At 40.4% G+C, this 18,879-nt stretch overlaps 2 pseudogenes; one reads left to right on the forward strand and one right to left on the reverse strand.

Moving 5' to 3' along the window:
• The first annotated feature begins 10,721 nt into the window (after positions 1-10,721).
• LOC112305624 (metastasis-associated protein MTA3-like) lies at positions 10,722-12,396 on the forward strand (annotated as a pseudogene).
• Positions 12,397-14,208: 1,812 nt separating this feature from the next.
• The window catches only part of LOC112305404 (S-adenosylmethionine decarboxylase proenzyme 1-like), a 189,953-nt pseudogene continuing 185,282 nt past the window's right edge, over positions 14,209-18,879 (reverse strand).

Here is an 18,879-nt window from a genome sequence, read left to right on the forward strand (position 1 = left end):
CCTTCTTACTCTCTGCTGTGAAGTATTCCATTGTGTAATTTACCATAGTTTTTTCATCTACTCATTTACTTACGGGCACATAGGCTGCTTCCAGCATGTGGATATTGGAAATTCTGCTGCAATGAACATTGGGGTGCATAGGTTCTTCAGGATGGGTGTTGCAAGGCTCCTAGGATACAATCCCAGAGTTGGAATTGCTAGGTCAAAAGATAGTTCCATTTTTAGTTTTCTGAGGAAATTCCATACTGTTTTCCACAGTGGGTAAACCATTCTGCATTCCCATGAACAGTGTACTAGGGTTCCGTTTTCTCCACATCCTCTCCAAAACTTGTTTGTGGATTTGTTTATGATGGCCACTACCATAGGCCTGAAGCAGTATCTCATTGTGGTTTTAACTTGAATATCTCTAATGGCTAGTAATGATGAGCATATTTTTTAATTTTTATTATTATTCAATTACAGTTTTTGCATTTTCTCCCCATCCTTCTGCCTCACCACAGCCAAACCCAGCTCCATCCCCCACCTCTACCATGCCGCTTGATTTTGTCCATGTATCCTTTATAGTAGCTCCTGCAAAACCCTCCCACCCCATCCCCTCCCAACTCCACTCTGGCTATTGTTAGATTGCTCTTAATTTCAATGTCTCTGGTAATATTTTGTTTGCTTTTTTCTTTTGTTTATTATGTTCCACTTAAAGGCGAGATCATATGGTATTTGTCCCTCACCATGTGGCTTATTTCACTTAGCATAATGCTCTGCACTTCCATCCATGTTGTTGCAAAGGGTATAAGCTCCTATTTCTCTCAGCTGCATAGAATTCCATTGTGTGAATGTACCATGGTTTTTGGATCCACTCCTTTGCGGAAGAGCACTTATGTTGCTTCCAGTACTCGGCTATTGTAAATTGTGCTGCTATGAACATTGGGGTGCACAGGTTCTTTTGGATTGGTGTTTCAGGATTCTTAGGGTATAATCCCAGCAGTGGAATTGCTGGGTCAAGGGCAGTTCTATTTTCAGTTTTCTGAGGAAATTCCATACTGTTTTCCACAGTGGCCTCACCAGTCTGCATTCCCACCAACAATGCACTGGGTTCCCTTTTCTCTGCATCCACTCCAACATTTGTTTGTGGATCTGTTTATGTTGGCCACTCTGACCAGTGTGAGATGGTATCACATTGTGGTTTTAATTTGCATGTCTCTCATGGCTAGTGATGCTGAGCATCTTTTCATATGTCCCTGGGCCTTCTGTATGTCTTCCTTGGAGAAGTGTCTGTTCAAGTCCTTTGCCCATTTTTTAATTGGGTTGTTTGTCTTCCTGGAGTGCAGTCGTGTGAGTTCTTTATATATTTTGCAGATCAGGCCCTTGTCTGAGGTATCATTGGCAAATATGTTTTCCCATACTGTTGGTTCTCTTTGTAATTTGGTGCTGTTTTCTTTAGCCATGCAGAAGCTTTTTATTTTGATGAGGTCCCATTTGTTTATTCTTTCCTTTATGTCCCTTGCTTAAGGGGACATGTCTGTGAGGATGTTGCTGCGTGGAATGTGTGAGATCTTCCTGCCAATGTTTTCCTCTATGACTTTTATGGTGTTACAAATTATATTTAAGCCTTTTATTCACCTTGAATTTATTTTTTATATGGTGTAAGTTGGTGATCGAGTTTCATTTTTCATGCATGTAGCTGTCCAGATCTCCCAACAGCATTTGTTGAAGAGGCTGTCTTTGCTCCATTTTATGCTCCTGCCTCCTTTGTCAAATATTAATTGACCGTAAAGACTTGAGTTCATTTCTGGGCTCTCTGTTCTTTTCCATTGGTCTATGTGCCTGTTTTTATGCCAGTACCAGGCTGTTTTGATTACAGTGGCCTCGTAATACAGATTGATATCAGGTATTGTGATCCCTCCCCCTCTGTTACTTTTTGTCAAAATTGCTGCAGTTATTAGGGTTTGTTTCTGGTTCCATATGAATTTCTAAATTGTTTGTTCTACATCTGTGAAGTATGTCATGGGTACTCTAATAGGGATTGCATTGAATCTATAAATTGCTTTATGGCCATGTTGATGATGTTAATTCTTCCAATTGATGAGCATGGTACATGCTTCCATTTGTTTGTGTCTTCCTTAATTTCTTTTTTTAATGTTGTGTAGTTTTCTGCGTACAGGTCTTCTACCTCCTTGTTTAGGTTTACTCCTAAGTACTTTATTTTTCTTGTTGCTGAATCAAGTGGGATTTTTTTCCTGATTTCTGTTTCTGCAGTTTTGTTGTTGGTATACAGTAACGCCTTTGATTTCTGAATATTGACTTTGTATCCAGCTGTTTTGCCAAATTCATTTATTAGATCGAGTAGTTCTTTGGTGGAGTCTATAGGATTTTTTATGTACACTATCATGTCATCTGCAAACAGTGACAGTTTCATTTCCTCCTTTCCAATTTGGATGCCTTTTATTTCTCTTTCTTTTCTGATTGCTGTGGCTAAGACTTCCAATACTATGTTGAATAGGAGTGGTGAGAGAGGCCATCCTTGTCTTCTTCCTGATCTTAGTGGGAAAGCTCTAAGTTTTTGTCCATTGAGTATGATGTTGGCTGAGGTCTGTCATATATGGCCTTTATTATGTTGAGAAGTGCTCCCTTTATTCCCACTTTGCTGAGTGTTTTTATCAGAAATGGGCGCTCCAATTTATCAAATGATTTTTTGAATCTATTGATATGATCATGTGATTTATGTCTTTGCTGTTGTTGATGTGATGTATTATGTTTATTGATTTGCGAATATTGTACCATCCTTGTATCCGTGGGATGAATCCCACTTGGTCATGGTGTATGAACTTTTTAACTTATTGCTGGATGCGGTTTGCCAATATTTTGTTGAGAATTTCAGCATCTATGTTCATGAGCGATATTGGCCTGAAGTTTTCTTTCTTCGTTGTGTCTTTTTCTGAATTTGGGATTAGGATGATGCTGGCTTCATAAAAAAAAGTTTGGGAGTCTTCCATCAGTTTGGATTTTTTCGTGTAGTCTATGAAGGATAGGGGTTAGCTCTTCCTTAAATGCTTTGTAGAATTCTCCTGTGAAACCATTTGGTACAGGGCTTTGGTGTGTTGGCAGTTTTTTTTTACTGTTGCTTCAATTTCATCTGCTGTTATTGGGGTGTTCAGGTTTTCTGCTTCTTCTTCATTCCTTTTTGGAAGATTATATTTTTCTAGAAATGTGTCCATTTCACCTAGGTTTTCAAATTCCTTGGCATACAGTCTTCGTAGTAATTTCTAACACTCCTTTCTATTTCTGCAGTATCAGTTGTAATCTCTTCTCTTGCATTTGAAATTGTGTTTATTTGGATCCTCTCTCTTTTTTTCTTAATGAGCCTACCTACAGGCTGGTCAATTTTATCTTTTCACGAACCAGGTCCTAGATTGATTGATCCTTAGAATTGTGCTTTTACTCTCTGTGTCATTGAACCCTGCCCTGATCTTGGTTATTTCCTTCCTTTTACTTGCTGTGGGCTGTCTTTGTTGTCATTCCTCAAGTTGTTGTAGACATAGGCTTAGTTTGTTTGAACTGTTTCTATCTCTTTAAGGTAGGCCTGTATTGCTATGAACTTACCTCTCAGGACTGACTTTGCTGTGTGCAATAAGTTTTGGGTTTTTGTGAGTTCTTTTTCATTTGTTTCCAGAAACTTTTTGATTTCTTCCCTAATCTCATTCTTGACCCACTCATTGTTAAATAGCATCCTAGTCAGTCTCCATAATTTTGAGTGTTTTGGGTTTTTTCCTTTGGACGTGGTTTCTAGTTTCAGTCCATTGTAGTCAGAGAAAAAGCTTGATTTGATTTCAATTTTCTTTTTTTTTATTTTAATTTTTTATTGTTATTCAATTACAGTTGTGTGCCTTCTCTCCCCATCCCTCCACTCCACCCCAGGCGAACCCCGCTCCTTCCCCCACCTCCACCCTCCCCCTTGATTTTGTCCATGTGTCCTTTACAGTAGTTCCTATAATCCCCTCTTCTCACTGTCCCCTCCCCACTCCCCCCTGACCATTGTTAGATTGTTCTTAACTTCAATGTCTCTGGTTATAATTTGTTCCTTTTTTTCTTCCATTGATTATGTTCCAGTTAAAGGAGAGTTCATATGCTATTTGTCCCTCACCATCTGGCTTATTTCACTTAGCATAGTGCTCTCCAGTTCCATCCATACTGTTGCTAAGGATATAAGCTCCTATTTCTCTCTGCTGCATAGAATTTCATTGTATAAATATACCATAGTTTTTGGAACCACTCGTTTCCTGATGGGTACTTAGGTTGCTTCCAGTACTTGGCTATTGGAAATTGTGCTGCTATGAACATTGGGGTGCACAGGTTCTTTTAGATTGGTGTTTCAAGGTTCTTAGGGTATAACCCCAGCAGCGGAATGGAATTGCTGGGTCAAAGGGGAGTTCCTTTTTTAGTTTTCTGAGGAAATTCCATACTGTTTTCCACAGTGGCCTCACCAGTCTGCATTCCCACCAACAGTGCACGAGGGTTCCCTTTTCTCCGCATCCTAACCAACCTTTTTCCTGTGGAATTTTTTATGTTGGACACTCTGACTGGTGTGAGGTGGTACCTCATTGTGGTTTTAATTTGCATGTCTCTGATGGCTAGTGATGCTGAGCATCTTTTCATGTGTTCCTGGGCCCTCTGTATGTCTTCCTTGGAGAAGTGTCTGTTCAAGTCCTTTGCCCATTTTTTAATTGGGTTGTTTGTCTTCCTGGAGTGCAGTCTTGTGAGTTGTTTATATATTTTGGAGATCAGGCCATTGTCTGAGGAATCATTAGCAAATATGTTTTCCCATACTGTTGGTCCTCTTTGTAATTTGGCGTTATTTTCTTTAGCCTTGCAGAAGCTTTTTATTTGATGACGTCCCATTTGTTTATTCTTTCCTTTATATCCCTTGCTTTCGGGGACATGTCTGTGAGGATGTTGTTGCGTAGAATGTCTGAGATCTTCCTGCCAAAGTTTTCCACCAGGATTTTTATGGTGTTATGACTTATATTTAACTCTTTTATCCATCTTGAGTTTATTTTCATGTATGGCATAAGTTGGTGATCGAGTTTCATTATTTTGCACATAGCTGTCCAGATCTCCCAACACCATGTGTTGAAAAGGCTGTTTTTGCTCCATTTTATGCTCCTGCCTCCTTTGTCAAATATTAATTGACCGTAAAGGCTTGAGGTTATTTCTGGGCTTTCTGTTCTGTTCCATTGGTCTATGTGCCCGTTTTTATGCCAGTACCAGGCTGCTTTGTTTACAGTGGCCAAGTATTACAGTTTGATGTCAGGTATTGTGATCCGTCCTGCTTTGTTCTTCTTTCTCAGTATTGCTGCAGCTATTTGCGGTCATTTATGGTTCCATATAAATTTCTGAAATGTTCATTCTATATCTTTGAAATATGTCATGGGTACTCTAATAGGGATTGCATTGAATCTATAAATCGCTTTGGATTGTATGGCCATTTCTATTATGTTAATTCTTCCGATGCATGAACATAGTATATGTTTCCATTTGTTTGTGTCTTCCTTGATTTTTTTCCTCAGTGTTGTAGAGTTTTCTCAGTAGAGGTCTTTTACCTCCTTGGTTAGTTTTATTCCTACCTACTTTTTTTTCGTTTTGCTATATCAAATGGGATTTTTTCCTGATTTCTCTTTCTGCAGTTTCATTGTTGGTATACAGGAATGCTTTTGATTTCTGAGTATTGACTTTGTATCCAGCTCTTTTGCCAAATTCATTTTTTAGGTCGAGTAGTTTTTGGGTGGAGTCTATAGGATTTTCCATGTACACTACCACGTCATCTGCAAACAGTGACAGTTTCATTTCCTCCTTTCCAATTTGGATGCCCTTTATTGCTTTTTCTTGTCTGATTTCTGTGGCTAGGACTTCCAGTACTATGTTGAATAGGACTGGAAGGCTTCCTTGTCTGGAAGGCTTCCGTGTAACTGGAAGACTGAGAGGGCTTCCTTGTCTTCTTCCTGATCTTAGTGGGAAAGGTTTAAATTTTGTCCATTGAGTATGATGTTGGCTGTAGGTCTGTCATATATGGCCTTTACTATGTTGAGGAATGCTCCCTTTATTCCCACTTTGCTGAGTGTTTTTATCAGAAATGGGTGCTGTATCTTATCAAATGCTTTTTCCACATCTATTGATATGATCATGTGATTTTTGTCTTTGCTGTTGTTGATGTGATGTATTATGTTTATTGCTTTGCGAATATTGTACCATCCATGCATCCCTGGGATGAATCTGAGTTGGTCATGTTGTAGGATCTTTCTAATGTATTGCTGGATGCGGTTTGCAAATATGTTGTTCAGAATTTTAGCGTCTATGTTCATCGGAGATATTGGCCTGAAGTTTTCTTTCTTCGTTGTGTCTTTATCTCGTTTTGGAATTAGGATGATGCTGATTTCATAAAAAGAGTTTGGGAGACTTCTACCATATTGTTTTTTTTTTTAAATAATCTGTGAAGGACAGGGGTTAGCTCTTCCTTAAATGCTTTGTAGAATTCTCCTGTGAAACCATCTGGTCCAGGGCTTTTGTGTGTTGGGAGTTTTTGGATGACTGCTTCAATTTCCTCTGCTGTTATTGGTCTGTTCAGGTTTTCTGCTCTTCTTCATTCAGTTGTGGAAGATTATATTTTTCTAGAAATGTGTCCATTTCACCTAGGTTTTCAAATTTCTTGGCATACAGTTCTTCCTGGTAATTTCTTACAATCCTTTGTATTTCTGTGGTTTCAGTTGTTATCTGTCCTCTTTCATTTCTAATTGTGTTTATTTGAATCCTCTCTCTTTTTTTCTAGATGAGCCTTCTTAAAGGCTTGTCGATTTTGTTTATCTTTTCAAAGAACCAGCTCCTGGATTCATTGATCCTTAGAATTTTGCTTTTAGTCTCTATGTCATTTAGTTCTGTTCTGATCTTGGTTATTTCCTTCCTTCTGCTTGCTCTGGGCTGTCTTTGTTGTTGTTCCTCCAGTTCTTGTAGGTGTAGAGTTAGGTTGTTTGTTTGAAATGTTTCTATCTTTTTAAGGTAGCCCTTTATTGCTATGAACTTCCTTCTCAGGACTGCTTTGCTGAGTCCCATAGGTTTTGGGTTGTTGTGAGTTCATTTTCATTTTTTTCCAGGAAGTTTTTTATTTCTTCCCTAATCTCGTTCTTGACCCATTCATTGTTTAATAACATGCTATTCAGTCTCCATGATTTTGAGTGTTTTGGGTTTTTTCCTTTGGGGTTGGATTCTACTTTCAGTGCCTGTGGTCAGAGAAAATGCTTGATACGATTTCAATTTTCTTGAATTTGTTGAGGCTTGCTTTGTGTCCTATCATGTGGTCTATCTTTGAGAAAGTTCCATGGACACTTGAAAAGAATGTGTATTTTGCTTCTTTGGGATGAAAAGCTCTATATATATCAGTTAAGTCCATATCATCTAGGGTATTGTTAAGTGACATAATATCCTTGTTGATATTTTGTTTGGAAGACCTGTCCATTTTTGACAGTGGGGTGTTAAAGTCCCCTACTATAATTGTGTTGCTGTCAATATCTCTCTTGAAGTCCTCCAAGATTTTCTTTATGTATTTGGGTGCTCCTATGTTGGGTGCATATATATTTACAATGTTTATGTCTTCTTGGTGGATTCTTCCTTTCAATATTATGAAGTGACCTTCTGGGTCTCTCTTTATGGCCCTTCTTTGGAAGTTTATTTTGTCTGATATGATTATTGCTACCCCTGCTTTTTTTTCCTGCCCACTTTTCTTGGAAAGTTTATTTCCAGCCCTTCACTTTCGGTCTGTGTAAGTCTTTTCTCCTGAGATGGGTCTCTTGTAGGCATCATATGTGTGGGTCATGTTTTCTTATCCATTCACCTATTCTATGTCTTTTGATTGGAGCATTTAGTCCATTTACGTTTAAGGTTATTATGGATAAGTAGTTATTCATTTATTGCCATTTTTTCCGACCTGTGTTCCTCTCTCTTTCTCTTTTCCTTCCTTTCCTTAAAGCAGTCCCTTTAGCATCTCTGGCAGATTTGGTTTGGTGGAAGTGTATTCTTTTAGACTTCTTTTGTCTGGGATATTCATTATTTGGCCTTCTATCATGATTGAGAGCCTTATTGGGTAAAGTAGTCTAGGTTGCAGACCCCTGTTTCTCATTACTTGGAATATTTTTTACCATTCTCTTCTGCCTTGGAGCATTTCCATTGAGAAGTCAGTTGCTAACCTTATTGGGGCTCCCTTCTATGTTACTTCCTGTTTTTCCCTTGCTGCCTTTACGATCCTCTCTTTGTCTTGGAATCTTGCCATTTTAATGATGATGTGTCTTGCAGTGGGTCTATTTGGGTTCCTCTTGCTTGGGACTCTGTGTTTCCTGGATTTGGGTGGCTTTTTCTCTCATCAGATTAGGGAAATTTTCCATCATTACTTTTTCAAACAGGTTTTCTATCCCTTGCTCTACTTCTTCTCCTCTGGTATTCCTATTATACAGATATTGTTACATTTCGTGTTCTCCTGCTTTTCCCTTATTACCTCTTCATTCTTTCTGAGCCTCTTTTCCTTTTAATGCTCTTTCTGGGTGTTTTTTTCTACTTTTTCCTTCAGCTCGCTGATCCAATCCTCTGCTTCATCAAGTCTGTTTTTCATTCCTTCTACTGTGTTCTTCAATTCAGAAATTGTATTCTTCATTTCCTCTTGGCCCTTGTTGATATTTTCTATTTCCTTTTTCATGTTGATATAGTTTGCAGTGAGTTCATTGTAGTTTCCCTGTAGTTTCTGGTAGTTCTCTTTGAGCTCTGGGAGCTCAGTGAGCTTCCTGATAAACATTGCTTTGAACTCAGTATCTGATAGTTGACTTGCCTCTTTTTCAGTTAGTGTTCTTTCTGAGGCTTCCTCCTTTCCTTTCATTTGGGGATTGTTTCTTTGTCTTCCCATTGTTTGTGAGACTCTTCTTGTTAGCCTCTTCTTCTTAAATTGATCTATTCTGACTCCCTGGGTTTATGGTATGAACTTCTATGATAGAATGCCAGTGGTATTCAGTGGTGTTGTCTCCTTAATCTCCTGTGCTCACTGGTCTTGAGCTGACATTTATGGGTGTAACATGGTCTTACTCTAGTCTTTTCAGCACTCCAGGTTTTATTGTCTCACCTGTGGGAAAATGAGAAAGGGGGGAAAAAGAAAAAAAAATAAGGGAAGGAAGGAAAAAGGGAATAGAAAATGAAAAGAAAGAAGGAAGAAGGAATAAAGAAAGATCAGAGGCAAATGAGGAATTTTAACAAAAATTAAAACAAAAGAATAAATAAAAGAAGGCAGGAAGAAGGAATAAAAAAGTTAAAGGATGGAAGGAAGAAGTAATAAAAGAATGAGAGAAGGACAGAAAGGAAGAAGGAATTCAGGGGGAAAGGAAGAAAGTAAAGGGAAAAACAAACAAACAAAAAAGCCTTCTGGTGGCTTTTAACCGGTCAGGTTAGTCCTGTGGTCTTCCTGTCTGTGGAATGCGAGGGGGTGGTTGGAAGGATTCGTTTCACTTTTCTCCCTTTCTGAGCCACACTCTTCACTGTTGTTCTGCCTCCAGTCCAGTTCCTCAGAGTCCTTCTGCTCCCCACTAGGCCTTTAGTTCTCCAGTTGTGCTGTCCTTGAGTTGCACCAATTAGGAGCAACTCACACTCCCCCTTCTTGGTCTTTGCTGTCTTAGATGCTAGGGGCTCTCGGTGCTGCTATGGGGCAGTTCAGCCCCCTACTGGGTCAAGTCTTTCCTGGGAATGCTGTCTTCCCTAGCCCTGCAGATCCCCTTTGCTGGGTGTTCTGCCTTAGTCCTAGAGAGCCAGTAGGCCCTGAAGGGCTCTGTGCGGAGGGGCTAGGAAGGAGTTGTGGGTGTGGTCCCTCGCAGGCATCCAGGCCTTTCACCAAGCAATCTGCTGCTTTGGGCCTGAGTTTTCGGGTTGCTCTGGGACTTAGTTGCACGAGACCGACTGTTCCAGCCACTTTGGGCCTGAGTTGCGTGGCCCTCGGGTCCGCTGCTTTGGACCTGTGGGTGGGGTAGCTAGCCTCTGCTCCCGGTGCTCACCCACTGGAGGTTTCAGGTGTGGGCGCCCCGCCAGGGTTTCAGGTGTGGGCACCCCGCCGGGGTTTCAGGTGTGGGCACCCAGTCCGATAATCTGGGTGCGGGCAACCTCGCTTCAGGTGAGCCCTGGGGCTCCTTATCCTGCATTCACAGTCCCGGGGCTGCAGGGGGAGGGGCGCCAGAGGCTGCGGCTGCTGCCGAGATTCTCTAATGAGCCGCTGAGTGCCTCTGTTTTCTTTTTCTTTTTGAGAAATTCTTCCTATTCAAACCCCCCCGTCCAAACAAGTACCTTGCTGCTCACACAGCTCAGCCTGGCTCTCTCCCAAGAATCCTGCAGCAGACCCTGTGCCCGAGCCTGGGCTTCAGCCACCCTGGTCCCCGAGCAGGTCCCGGGGACCTTATTGGCCTTAAGCACTCTTATTACTGTCAGATCTTTCAATGTCCTCTATCTTTGGTCTCCGATCTTCATATATGCTGGAATACCATTGGCTGTTCGCTCTGCTCCTCAGATCAGCTAGGTATTTCACTGGTGTTGAGGGGAAGTGGACTCTGCTCTCACCTATCTCGCCGCCATCTTCCTGGAAAAACCAATAACTGCAATTTTTTAAGAAACCTCAACTTGTGCCCCCCCCTTAGGTGACAAGGTGGCAGGCAGACATGGTGGCCAACATACACCAGGTCCGAGATTATGTCTACTTTGAAAATTCCTCCAGCAATCTGTACCTAATCAGGAGGATAGGAGAACTCACCAAGATTGCAACTGTCAACTTGGAAGAAAACGTAGTGCACTTTGATAGACAAGATATTTCCAACATGCTTAGAATGCTCGCAGATAAGCATGCTAAAGAAATTGAGGAAAAATCTGAAACAATTGAGGCCACTTGACTGATAAACAGGAACATCAGTTGAAACATAGGGAAGTCTCTGTCACAACAGTATGAATCTCTGCCTGCAACACGTATTGGGGGAAGTGCAATGTTGCCCTTCTGAATGAGAGAGTCCGTATTGTTATATCATGATAAAGAAGATAGCCCAGACTGGCATGGCTCAGTGGATTGAGTGCCAGCCTGTGAACCAAAGGGTCACTGGTTTGATTCCCCATCAGGGCACATGCCTGTGTTTAGGGCCAGATCCCCAGTAGGGGGTGCACAAGGGGCAACCACACATTGATGTTTCTCTCCCTCTCTCCCTCCCTTCCCCTCTGTCTAAAAATAAATAAATAAAATCTTTTTTAAAAAAGAGGATAACTTTCTCTACTTGTTGGTCTATAAGCTCTCAACTGACCAACAGCTAAGAAAAGGTGAAATCAGAGTGGGACCTAGATATCATGCAGAAATTCCAGAAATGCTCTTAAAAGGAGAAGCATATGAGAGGGAAGAGTTGAAGTTGAAAGTTAAAGTTTGGAATCCAAATAGCCCACTTACAGATGGACAGATTGACCAGTTTTTAGTTGTAGCATGTGCTGGCAGGACATTTGCTGAAGCCCTTGACTGCAGCAGTTCTGTAAAGCAGCCTAGTTTGCATATGAGTGCAGCTGCCACTTCTCCAAACATTACTCTGTCTCATGTTATAGATATACCATGTAACCACAACTATAATTTGAGCAGTTCAATTAGTGACTTAAGTGACACTTGGAGGAACTATTTTATACAGAGAAATGGAAGAATGGTCAGCCTCTGAAGTTAGTTTATTTGAAGGGGTATTATAAAAATATGGTAAAGGATTTGATGATATATTCAAGATTTTCTGCCTTGGAAATCACTGACTAACATCATTGAATATTATTATGTGTGGAAAAGTACTGGCAGACACATGCAGCATAAACATCTAACAACAGCAGAAGTTAAGAGTAAACTAAAACAAGTGTATATCCCACCGTATAAGAAACTAAATTTCAACCAAATATCCATCAGCAATGGCAAACCTGGTGCTGTGAATGGTGCTGAGGGGACCATGTTCCAGCCACTGAATCCCCTCTTAGGGTAAGGCTGTGAGAGCTGTTCTTCTCCACAGTTTTACCAATGGCACACTTGGGGCCCAAATAATGTGTAGTATAATGTGCGCATTAATGTGCGGTATACATTATATGCAACCTATTGGCTCCATTGCAAAAAACATGAAGACCTGAAAATGCCCACCCAACAGAAGAAAACTTATCTCCCAGCCCATCTACAGAGGAACCCCATGTTAGAGGCCATATGTCTTACAAGGCCATGCAGTAGGTACTGGTCCAAAACACTGGGCACCCAAAGTAAAGACCCACTAAGCTTTCTTCCTTCACACTACATATTTCACAAATTCTGCTCATCACATCTGCAAAAATACCCTTTAGCTGTGGCAGAGATAAATGGCCATTTGCTCCTATTAATTAAGTGGCTATTAGTGTAGAATGTAAGTTGCTTTTAAATTCTTAGCCTGGTGGACTGTGCTTCTGACCATTTTCTCTCTTTCCCTCTCTCTATTTTTTGTTTTGTTTTTGTTTGCAGTAAACATAAGTTCTTATATATATATTAAAAAACCCTTCAACTAATGAAAGAAAAACTTTTTTTGTTTGTTTGTTTGACAGTCAGCTATTTCTTTTTATTTTTAATTTTTTTTATTGTTATTCAATTACAGTTGTATGCCTTTTCTCCCCATCCCTCCACCCCACCCCAGCTGAACCCACCTCCCTCCCCCACCTCCACCCTCCCCCTTGGTTTTGTCCATGTGTCCTTTATAGTAGTTCCTGTAATCCCCTCTACCCACTGTCCCCGCCCCCACCCCCCACCCCCGCCCTGGCTATTGTTAGATTGTTCTTAACTTCAATGACTCTGGTTATATTTTGTTTGCTTTTTCCTTCTATTGCTTATGTTCCAGTTAAAGGTGAGATCATATGGTATTTGTCCCTCACTTCCTGGCTTATTTCACTTAGCATAATGCTCTCCAGTTTCATCCATGCTGTTGCAAAGGGTATAAGCTCCTTCTTTCTCTCTGCTGCGTAGAATTCCATTCTGTAAATATACCATAGTTTTTGGATCCACTTGTTTGCTGATGGGCACTTCGGTTGCTTCCAGTACTTGGCTATTGTAAATTGTGCTGCTATGAACATTGGGGTGCACAGATTCTTTTGGATTGGTATTTCAGTGTTCTTAGGGTATAATCCCAGCAGCGGAATTACTGGGTCAAAGGGCAGTTCCATTTTTAGTTTTCTGAGGAAATTCCATATTGTTTTCCACAGTGGCCTCACCAGTCTGCATTCCCACCAACAGTGCACGAGGGTTCCCTTTTCTCCACATCCTCTCCAACATTTGTTCGTGGATTTGTTTATGCTGGCCACTCTGACTGGTGTGAGATGATACCTCATTGTGGTTTTAATTTGCATCTCTCTGATGGCTAGTGATGCTGAGCATCTTTTCATATGTCTTTGGGCCCTCTGTATGTCTTCCTTGGAGAAGTGTCTGTTCAAGTCCTTTGCCCATTTTTTAATTGGGTTGTTTGTCTTCCTGGAGTGGAGTTGTGTGAGTTCTTTATATATTTTGGAGATCAGGCCCTTGTCTGAGGTATCATTGGCATATATGTTTCCCCATACTGTTGGTTCTCTTTGTAATTTGGTGCTGTTTTCTTTAGCCCTGCAGAAGCTTTTTATTTTGATGAGGTCCCATTTGTTTATTATGAAAGAAAAACTTTAACCACTGCTGCAAAACCACACCTGTAAGAAACAGAAATTGTATGTAAAATGTTGGCAGCAGTTTAATGGAACAGTCCTGGATTGTTCGGCTGAGGCTTACACCTAGGAGGATGAAAAGCCTTCTTTGTGGAAAATTTTGGGTGTTAATTGGAGAAACATTACACTGTTTATAAACCAAATTAAAGTTTTATAAAGCTTTGTGCAGTAAAGGGTTTTATTTTGCATGCACTTCAGCTTCATCAAAAGGGTGGTATAAAATACCTAAACACAAAAGAGAGAATTTGTGCAAGATATTCAAGTCCTTGATATAAAAATAATCTATGCAATTCGAAATGATTACCCTATAATCACATTGAGGGATTTCTGCAGATACAAAGTGGTGGTTATGGGAAGTCAGACCCTAGTATCAATATCTAAAAAGCAGCCACGACCTTTTTCTATGAGTGTTCTCTTTTTTGCCTTTTTTGTTCATTTTCCTTAATCAACTCTGCTTCTTAGCAAACTAGTAAAAACAAAAATGTAATCACTGAACATAGCACTCTGGCAATCAAGACATTTAAAACTTTTGATCTTCTGAAGCAAAAAAAGAACCATGGGACATTCAGAACTCTGATTAACAAACAGGGTGATCACGGATTTTCCTGGTTTAAAGATATCCATAGTTTGGCCAAATCATTAAAAGAGTTCTAACTGAAGTTTGTTTCAAAGCTATCATAAGAACATTATGATTCCAGATTGATGCAAATAGTCCAATAAATTCTCTCTGATTTCATTCCATTCATTAAATACCCAGAAGGATTGAACAGTATGACATTAATCAGGTCTCAAATTGTATTCTCATGAGTGATATTTTTGCAATTGCACCATAATTCATTTAGACTTGACCCATAACTTGTGGGTCAAGCTCACTCATCAGTATTTCCAGAGTTTGATTTTGCTGACTGACTACCTGACTCTCTAGAAAATACAGACTATACCAATAAAATAGTCAGAATTCCTCTGTCTCATAAAATATGCTGCTCCATTTGGGAAAAAAATGCATTAAGAAACTATTTCTCCCTGGAATGTCCAGCATGGGTTCCCTTGGTGAGACAGCTTCATGAAAGTTTTAGAAGAATAAAAAAAGCTTTGAATAGAGTAAAACCCACTTTAATCCCTAACAAGATTCAACACAGGAACCAGTGCGTGTCTTCAAAATGAAAAGTCCCCTAGAGAAAAACATACTACTCTCTTTGAGTACATAAGTTTCTATCTTGGCAATCTTTGTCATATTTATGCTTGAACACTAAGAACCATTCAAAAGTATGCACCCCTGAGGTATTGAAGTGGGGTAAGAATCCCCAGATCTTTGATATGCAAAAGGTTGCAGCTGGGAGAATTAATCCTCCAACAGCTTCTTTGTCCCTTTAAAAAATGAGCAGCTGCCATCACTGTGTGACTAGAAAACCAACAAACACAGAAAATCAATTAAATAATATCAGCAATAATAGAAGTTATAAGAATTTCTGAGTATCTAATGTATAGCATGATGGCTATAGTTAATAATATAGTATTGTATACTTAAACAGTGGTGAGAGTGGATCTTCAGAACTCTCAACACATTAAGAAAAATAGTTAATTATGTTAACTGTGTGAGGTGATGGATGTGTTAATTATCTTCCTCTTGGTAGCAATTCTACAATGTATATATACATCAAATCATCATGTTGTATACTTTAAATATATACAACTACATATTTCAATTGTTCTTCAATAAAGTTAAAACATGAGAAAAAAAGAAAATCAATTAAATCAAATATTCTCCTGTTGCTATGACTGACATCAATTATCCAAGCTCTGTTACTAAAGTGCAGGCTCAAAAACTGTTTTGACTTCTCATCAAGATGGCAGCATAGGTAAACACAGCTTGCCTCCTCACATAACCACATCAAAATTACAAATAAAATATAGAATTACCATCACTCAGAACCATCAGAAATTGAGTTTAACGGAAGCCTAACAACTACAGAATTAAGGAAAATGCATCCATCCAGACTGGTAAGAGGGACAGAGATGCAAAATGGACTGGTCCCACATTCACATGTGATGGTTAAATATTCAGAAGGGATATCTCAGGAGAGAGGAGTCCCAACTCCACACCAGGGCCCCCAAGCCTAGGGTTCCATTGCTAGGAACATAAGTCCCCATAACTTCTGGCTGCAAAAACCAGTGGGGATTGAGTCAGTGGAAGAAACTTCTGGAGTCTCAAGTAGTTCTTCTTAAAGAACCCACACATGGTCTTACTCAAACTTAATCCCTCTGAGTTTTAGCACCAGGGTAGCAGCTTGAAAGGAACCAGTGGCATACAAGGAGGAACTGAAGTGTCTGATGTCAAGGCAAGAGCTGGCAGACATCTGTATCCCAGAAAGAAAAGTGGACAGAGGCCATTATCCCTTTTCTGAACCCTCTTTCCAGAAGGCCACAGAACTAACAGGTGAATGCATATCTGAGACTCCATCAACCTGGTTAACACTGTTTGCCCCATCAAGGATATCCTCTGAGACTCTACCCCACCCAATGTACTGGCCCACCCCACTGAAGTTCCCATATGAATGGCTGGTCTTGGCTCTGGCTTAGCAAAATCTGCTCAAGCATGCAACAGTTGGCCTCAGTGAGTTCTCAGCCCCTATACCTTTTAAAAAGTGGCCTCAAGTCTGGCACTAGCAGCAGCTAGCTTAGATTAACAGCTTGTATTTGCCTGGGAATCTCAAACCCCAACAAGTAGCAGTCATCCCAGATTGCTTTATAGCTCATGCAGGGTGGTCCTGGGCAAAACACAGGTGGGGTCTCTGACCTTGGTCTGCACCACCCAGGACACCCCAGAGCCTGCATGCCCAATGAACAGCTACAGACCATGTCAGAGCACCACCACCCTTCCCATGAACAGCTGATCCTTCACAGAGGGCAGAGGTTGGTGTTCAAAAGTCATAGCTGGTCCCTGCTCTGGATAAATACCTCCCATTGACCTTCCAACATCAATTAAGGATCAACTACAAAAGGAGGGTATACTCAGCTCATATGAAGGGTGCACCTCTAGTACCCAGCTTGGGTGATAGGGAAGACTGTGACACTGGATCCTACAGGACACCTACTACATTAAGTCATCATGCCAAGACACAGAGTCAAAGCAGTTCCACCTAATACATAGACAAAAACACAGGGAGTCTGCCAAAATGAGTAGACAATGAAACATGGCACAAATGAAATGACAGATCAAAACTCCAGAAAAAGAACTAAACAAAATGGAGATATCAATCCACCAAATGCAGAATTCAAAACACTGGTTATAAGGATGCTCAAGGAACTTAGCAAGGACCTCACCAGCATAAAAAAGATCTAGTCAGAAATGATGAATATACTAACTGAAATAAAGAACAATTTACAGGGGAACAACAGTAGAGTGGATGAAGCTAAGAATAAAATCAATGATTTGGAACACAAGGAAGGAAAAAACAACCAATCAGAACAAGAAGAAAAAAGAACCCCCCAAAATGATGATAATGTAATCAGCCTTTGGACAATTTCAAGAATTCCAACATTTGTATTATAAAAGTGCCAGAAGGCATAAAAAGAGGCACATAGACCAATGGAACAGAACAGAGAGCCCAGAAATAAACTCAAGTCTATATGGTCAATTAATATTTGACAAAGGAGGCAGGAGCATAAAATGGAGCAAAAACAGCCTCTTCAACAGATGGTGTTGGGAGATCTGGAGAGCTGCGTGCAAAAAAATGAAACTCGATCACCAACTTACGCCACACACGAAAATAAACTCAAGATGGATAAAAGACTTAAATATAAGTTGTAACACCATAAAAGTCCTTGAGGAAAACATTGGCAGGAAAATCTCAGACATTCCACACAGCAACATCCTCACAGACACATCCCCTAAAGCAAGGGACATAAAGGAAAGAATAAACAAATGGGACCTCATCAAAATAAAAAGCTTCTGCATGGCTAAAGAAAACAGCACCAAATTACAAAGAGAACCAACAGTATGGGAAAACATATTTGCCAATGATACCTCAGACAAGGGCCTGATCTCCAAAATATATAAAGAACTCACACAACTCCACTCCAGGAAGACAAACAACCCAATTAAAAAATGGGCAAAGGACTTGAACAGACACTTCTCCCAGGAAGACATACAGAGGGCCCAGAGACATATGAAAAGATGCTCAGCATCACTAGCCATCAGAGAGATGCAAATCAAAACCACAATGAGGTACCATCTCACACCAGTCAGAGTGGCCAACATAAACAAATCTACAAACAAGTGTTGGAGAGGATGCGGAGAAAAGGGAACCCTCGTGCACTGTTGGTGGGAATGCAGACTGGTGAGGCCACTGTGGAAAACAATATGGAATTTCCTCAGAAAACTAAAAATGGAACTGCCCTTTGACCCAGCAATTCCGCTGCTGGGATTATACCCTAAGAACACTGAAACACCAATCCAAAAGAACCTGTGCACCCCAATGTTCATAGCAGCACAATTTACAATAGCCAAGTACTGGAAGCAACCGAAGTGCCCATCAGCAAACGAGTGGATCCAAAAACTATGGTATATTTACACAATGGAATTCTATACAGCAGAGAGAAAGAAGGAGCTTATACCCTTTGCAACAGCACGGATGGAACTGGAGAGCATTGTGCTAAGTGCAATAAGCCAAGCGGTAAGGGTGAAATACCATATGATCTCGCCTTTAACTGGAACATAATCAAGGGAAGAAAAAACAAAGAAAATATGACCAAGGACATTGAAGTTAAGAACAATCTAACAATAGCCAGGGCGGAGGGGGGGCAGGGCGGGGACAGTGGGAAGAGGGGATTACAGGAACTACTATAAAGGACACATGGACAAAACCAAGGGGGAGGGTGGAGGTGGGGGAGGGAGGTGGGTTCACCTGGGGTGGGGTGGAGGGATGGGGAGAAAAGGCATACAACTGTAATTGAATAACAATAAAAATTTAAAAAAAATACAAAAAATAAAAGTGCCAGAAGGAGAAAAGAAACAGCAAGAAATTGGAAATTTATTTGAAAAATAATGAAAGCAAATTACCTTAATTGGTGAAGGAAATAGATATGCAAGTCGAGAAAGCACAGACAGTA

Source organism: Desmodus rotundus, chromosome 4 (genome assembly GCF_022682495.2).
Source record: "Desmodus rotundus isolate HL8 chromosome 4, HLdesRot8A.1, whole genome shotgun sequence".
NCBI classification, from domain to species: Eukaryota; Metazoa; Chordata; class Mammalia; order Chiroptera; family Phyllostomidae; genus Desmodus; species Desmodus rotundus.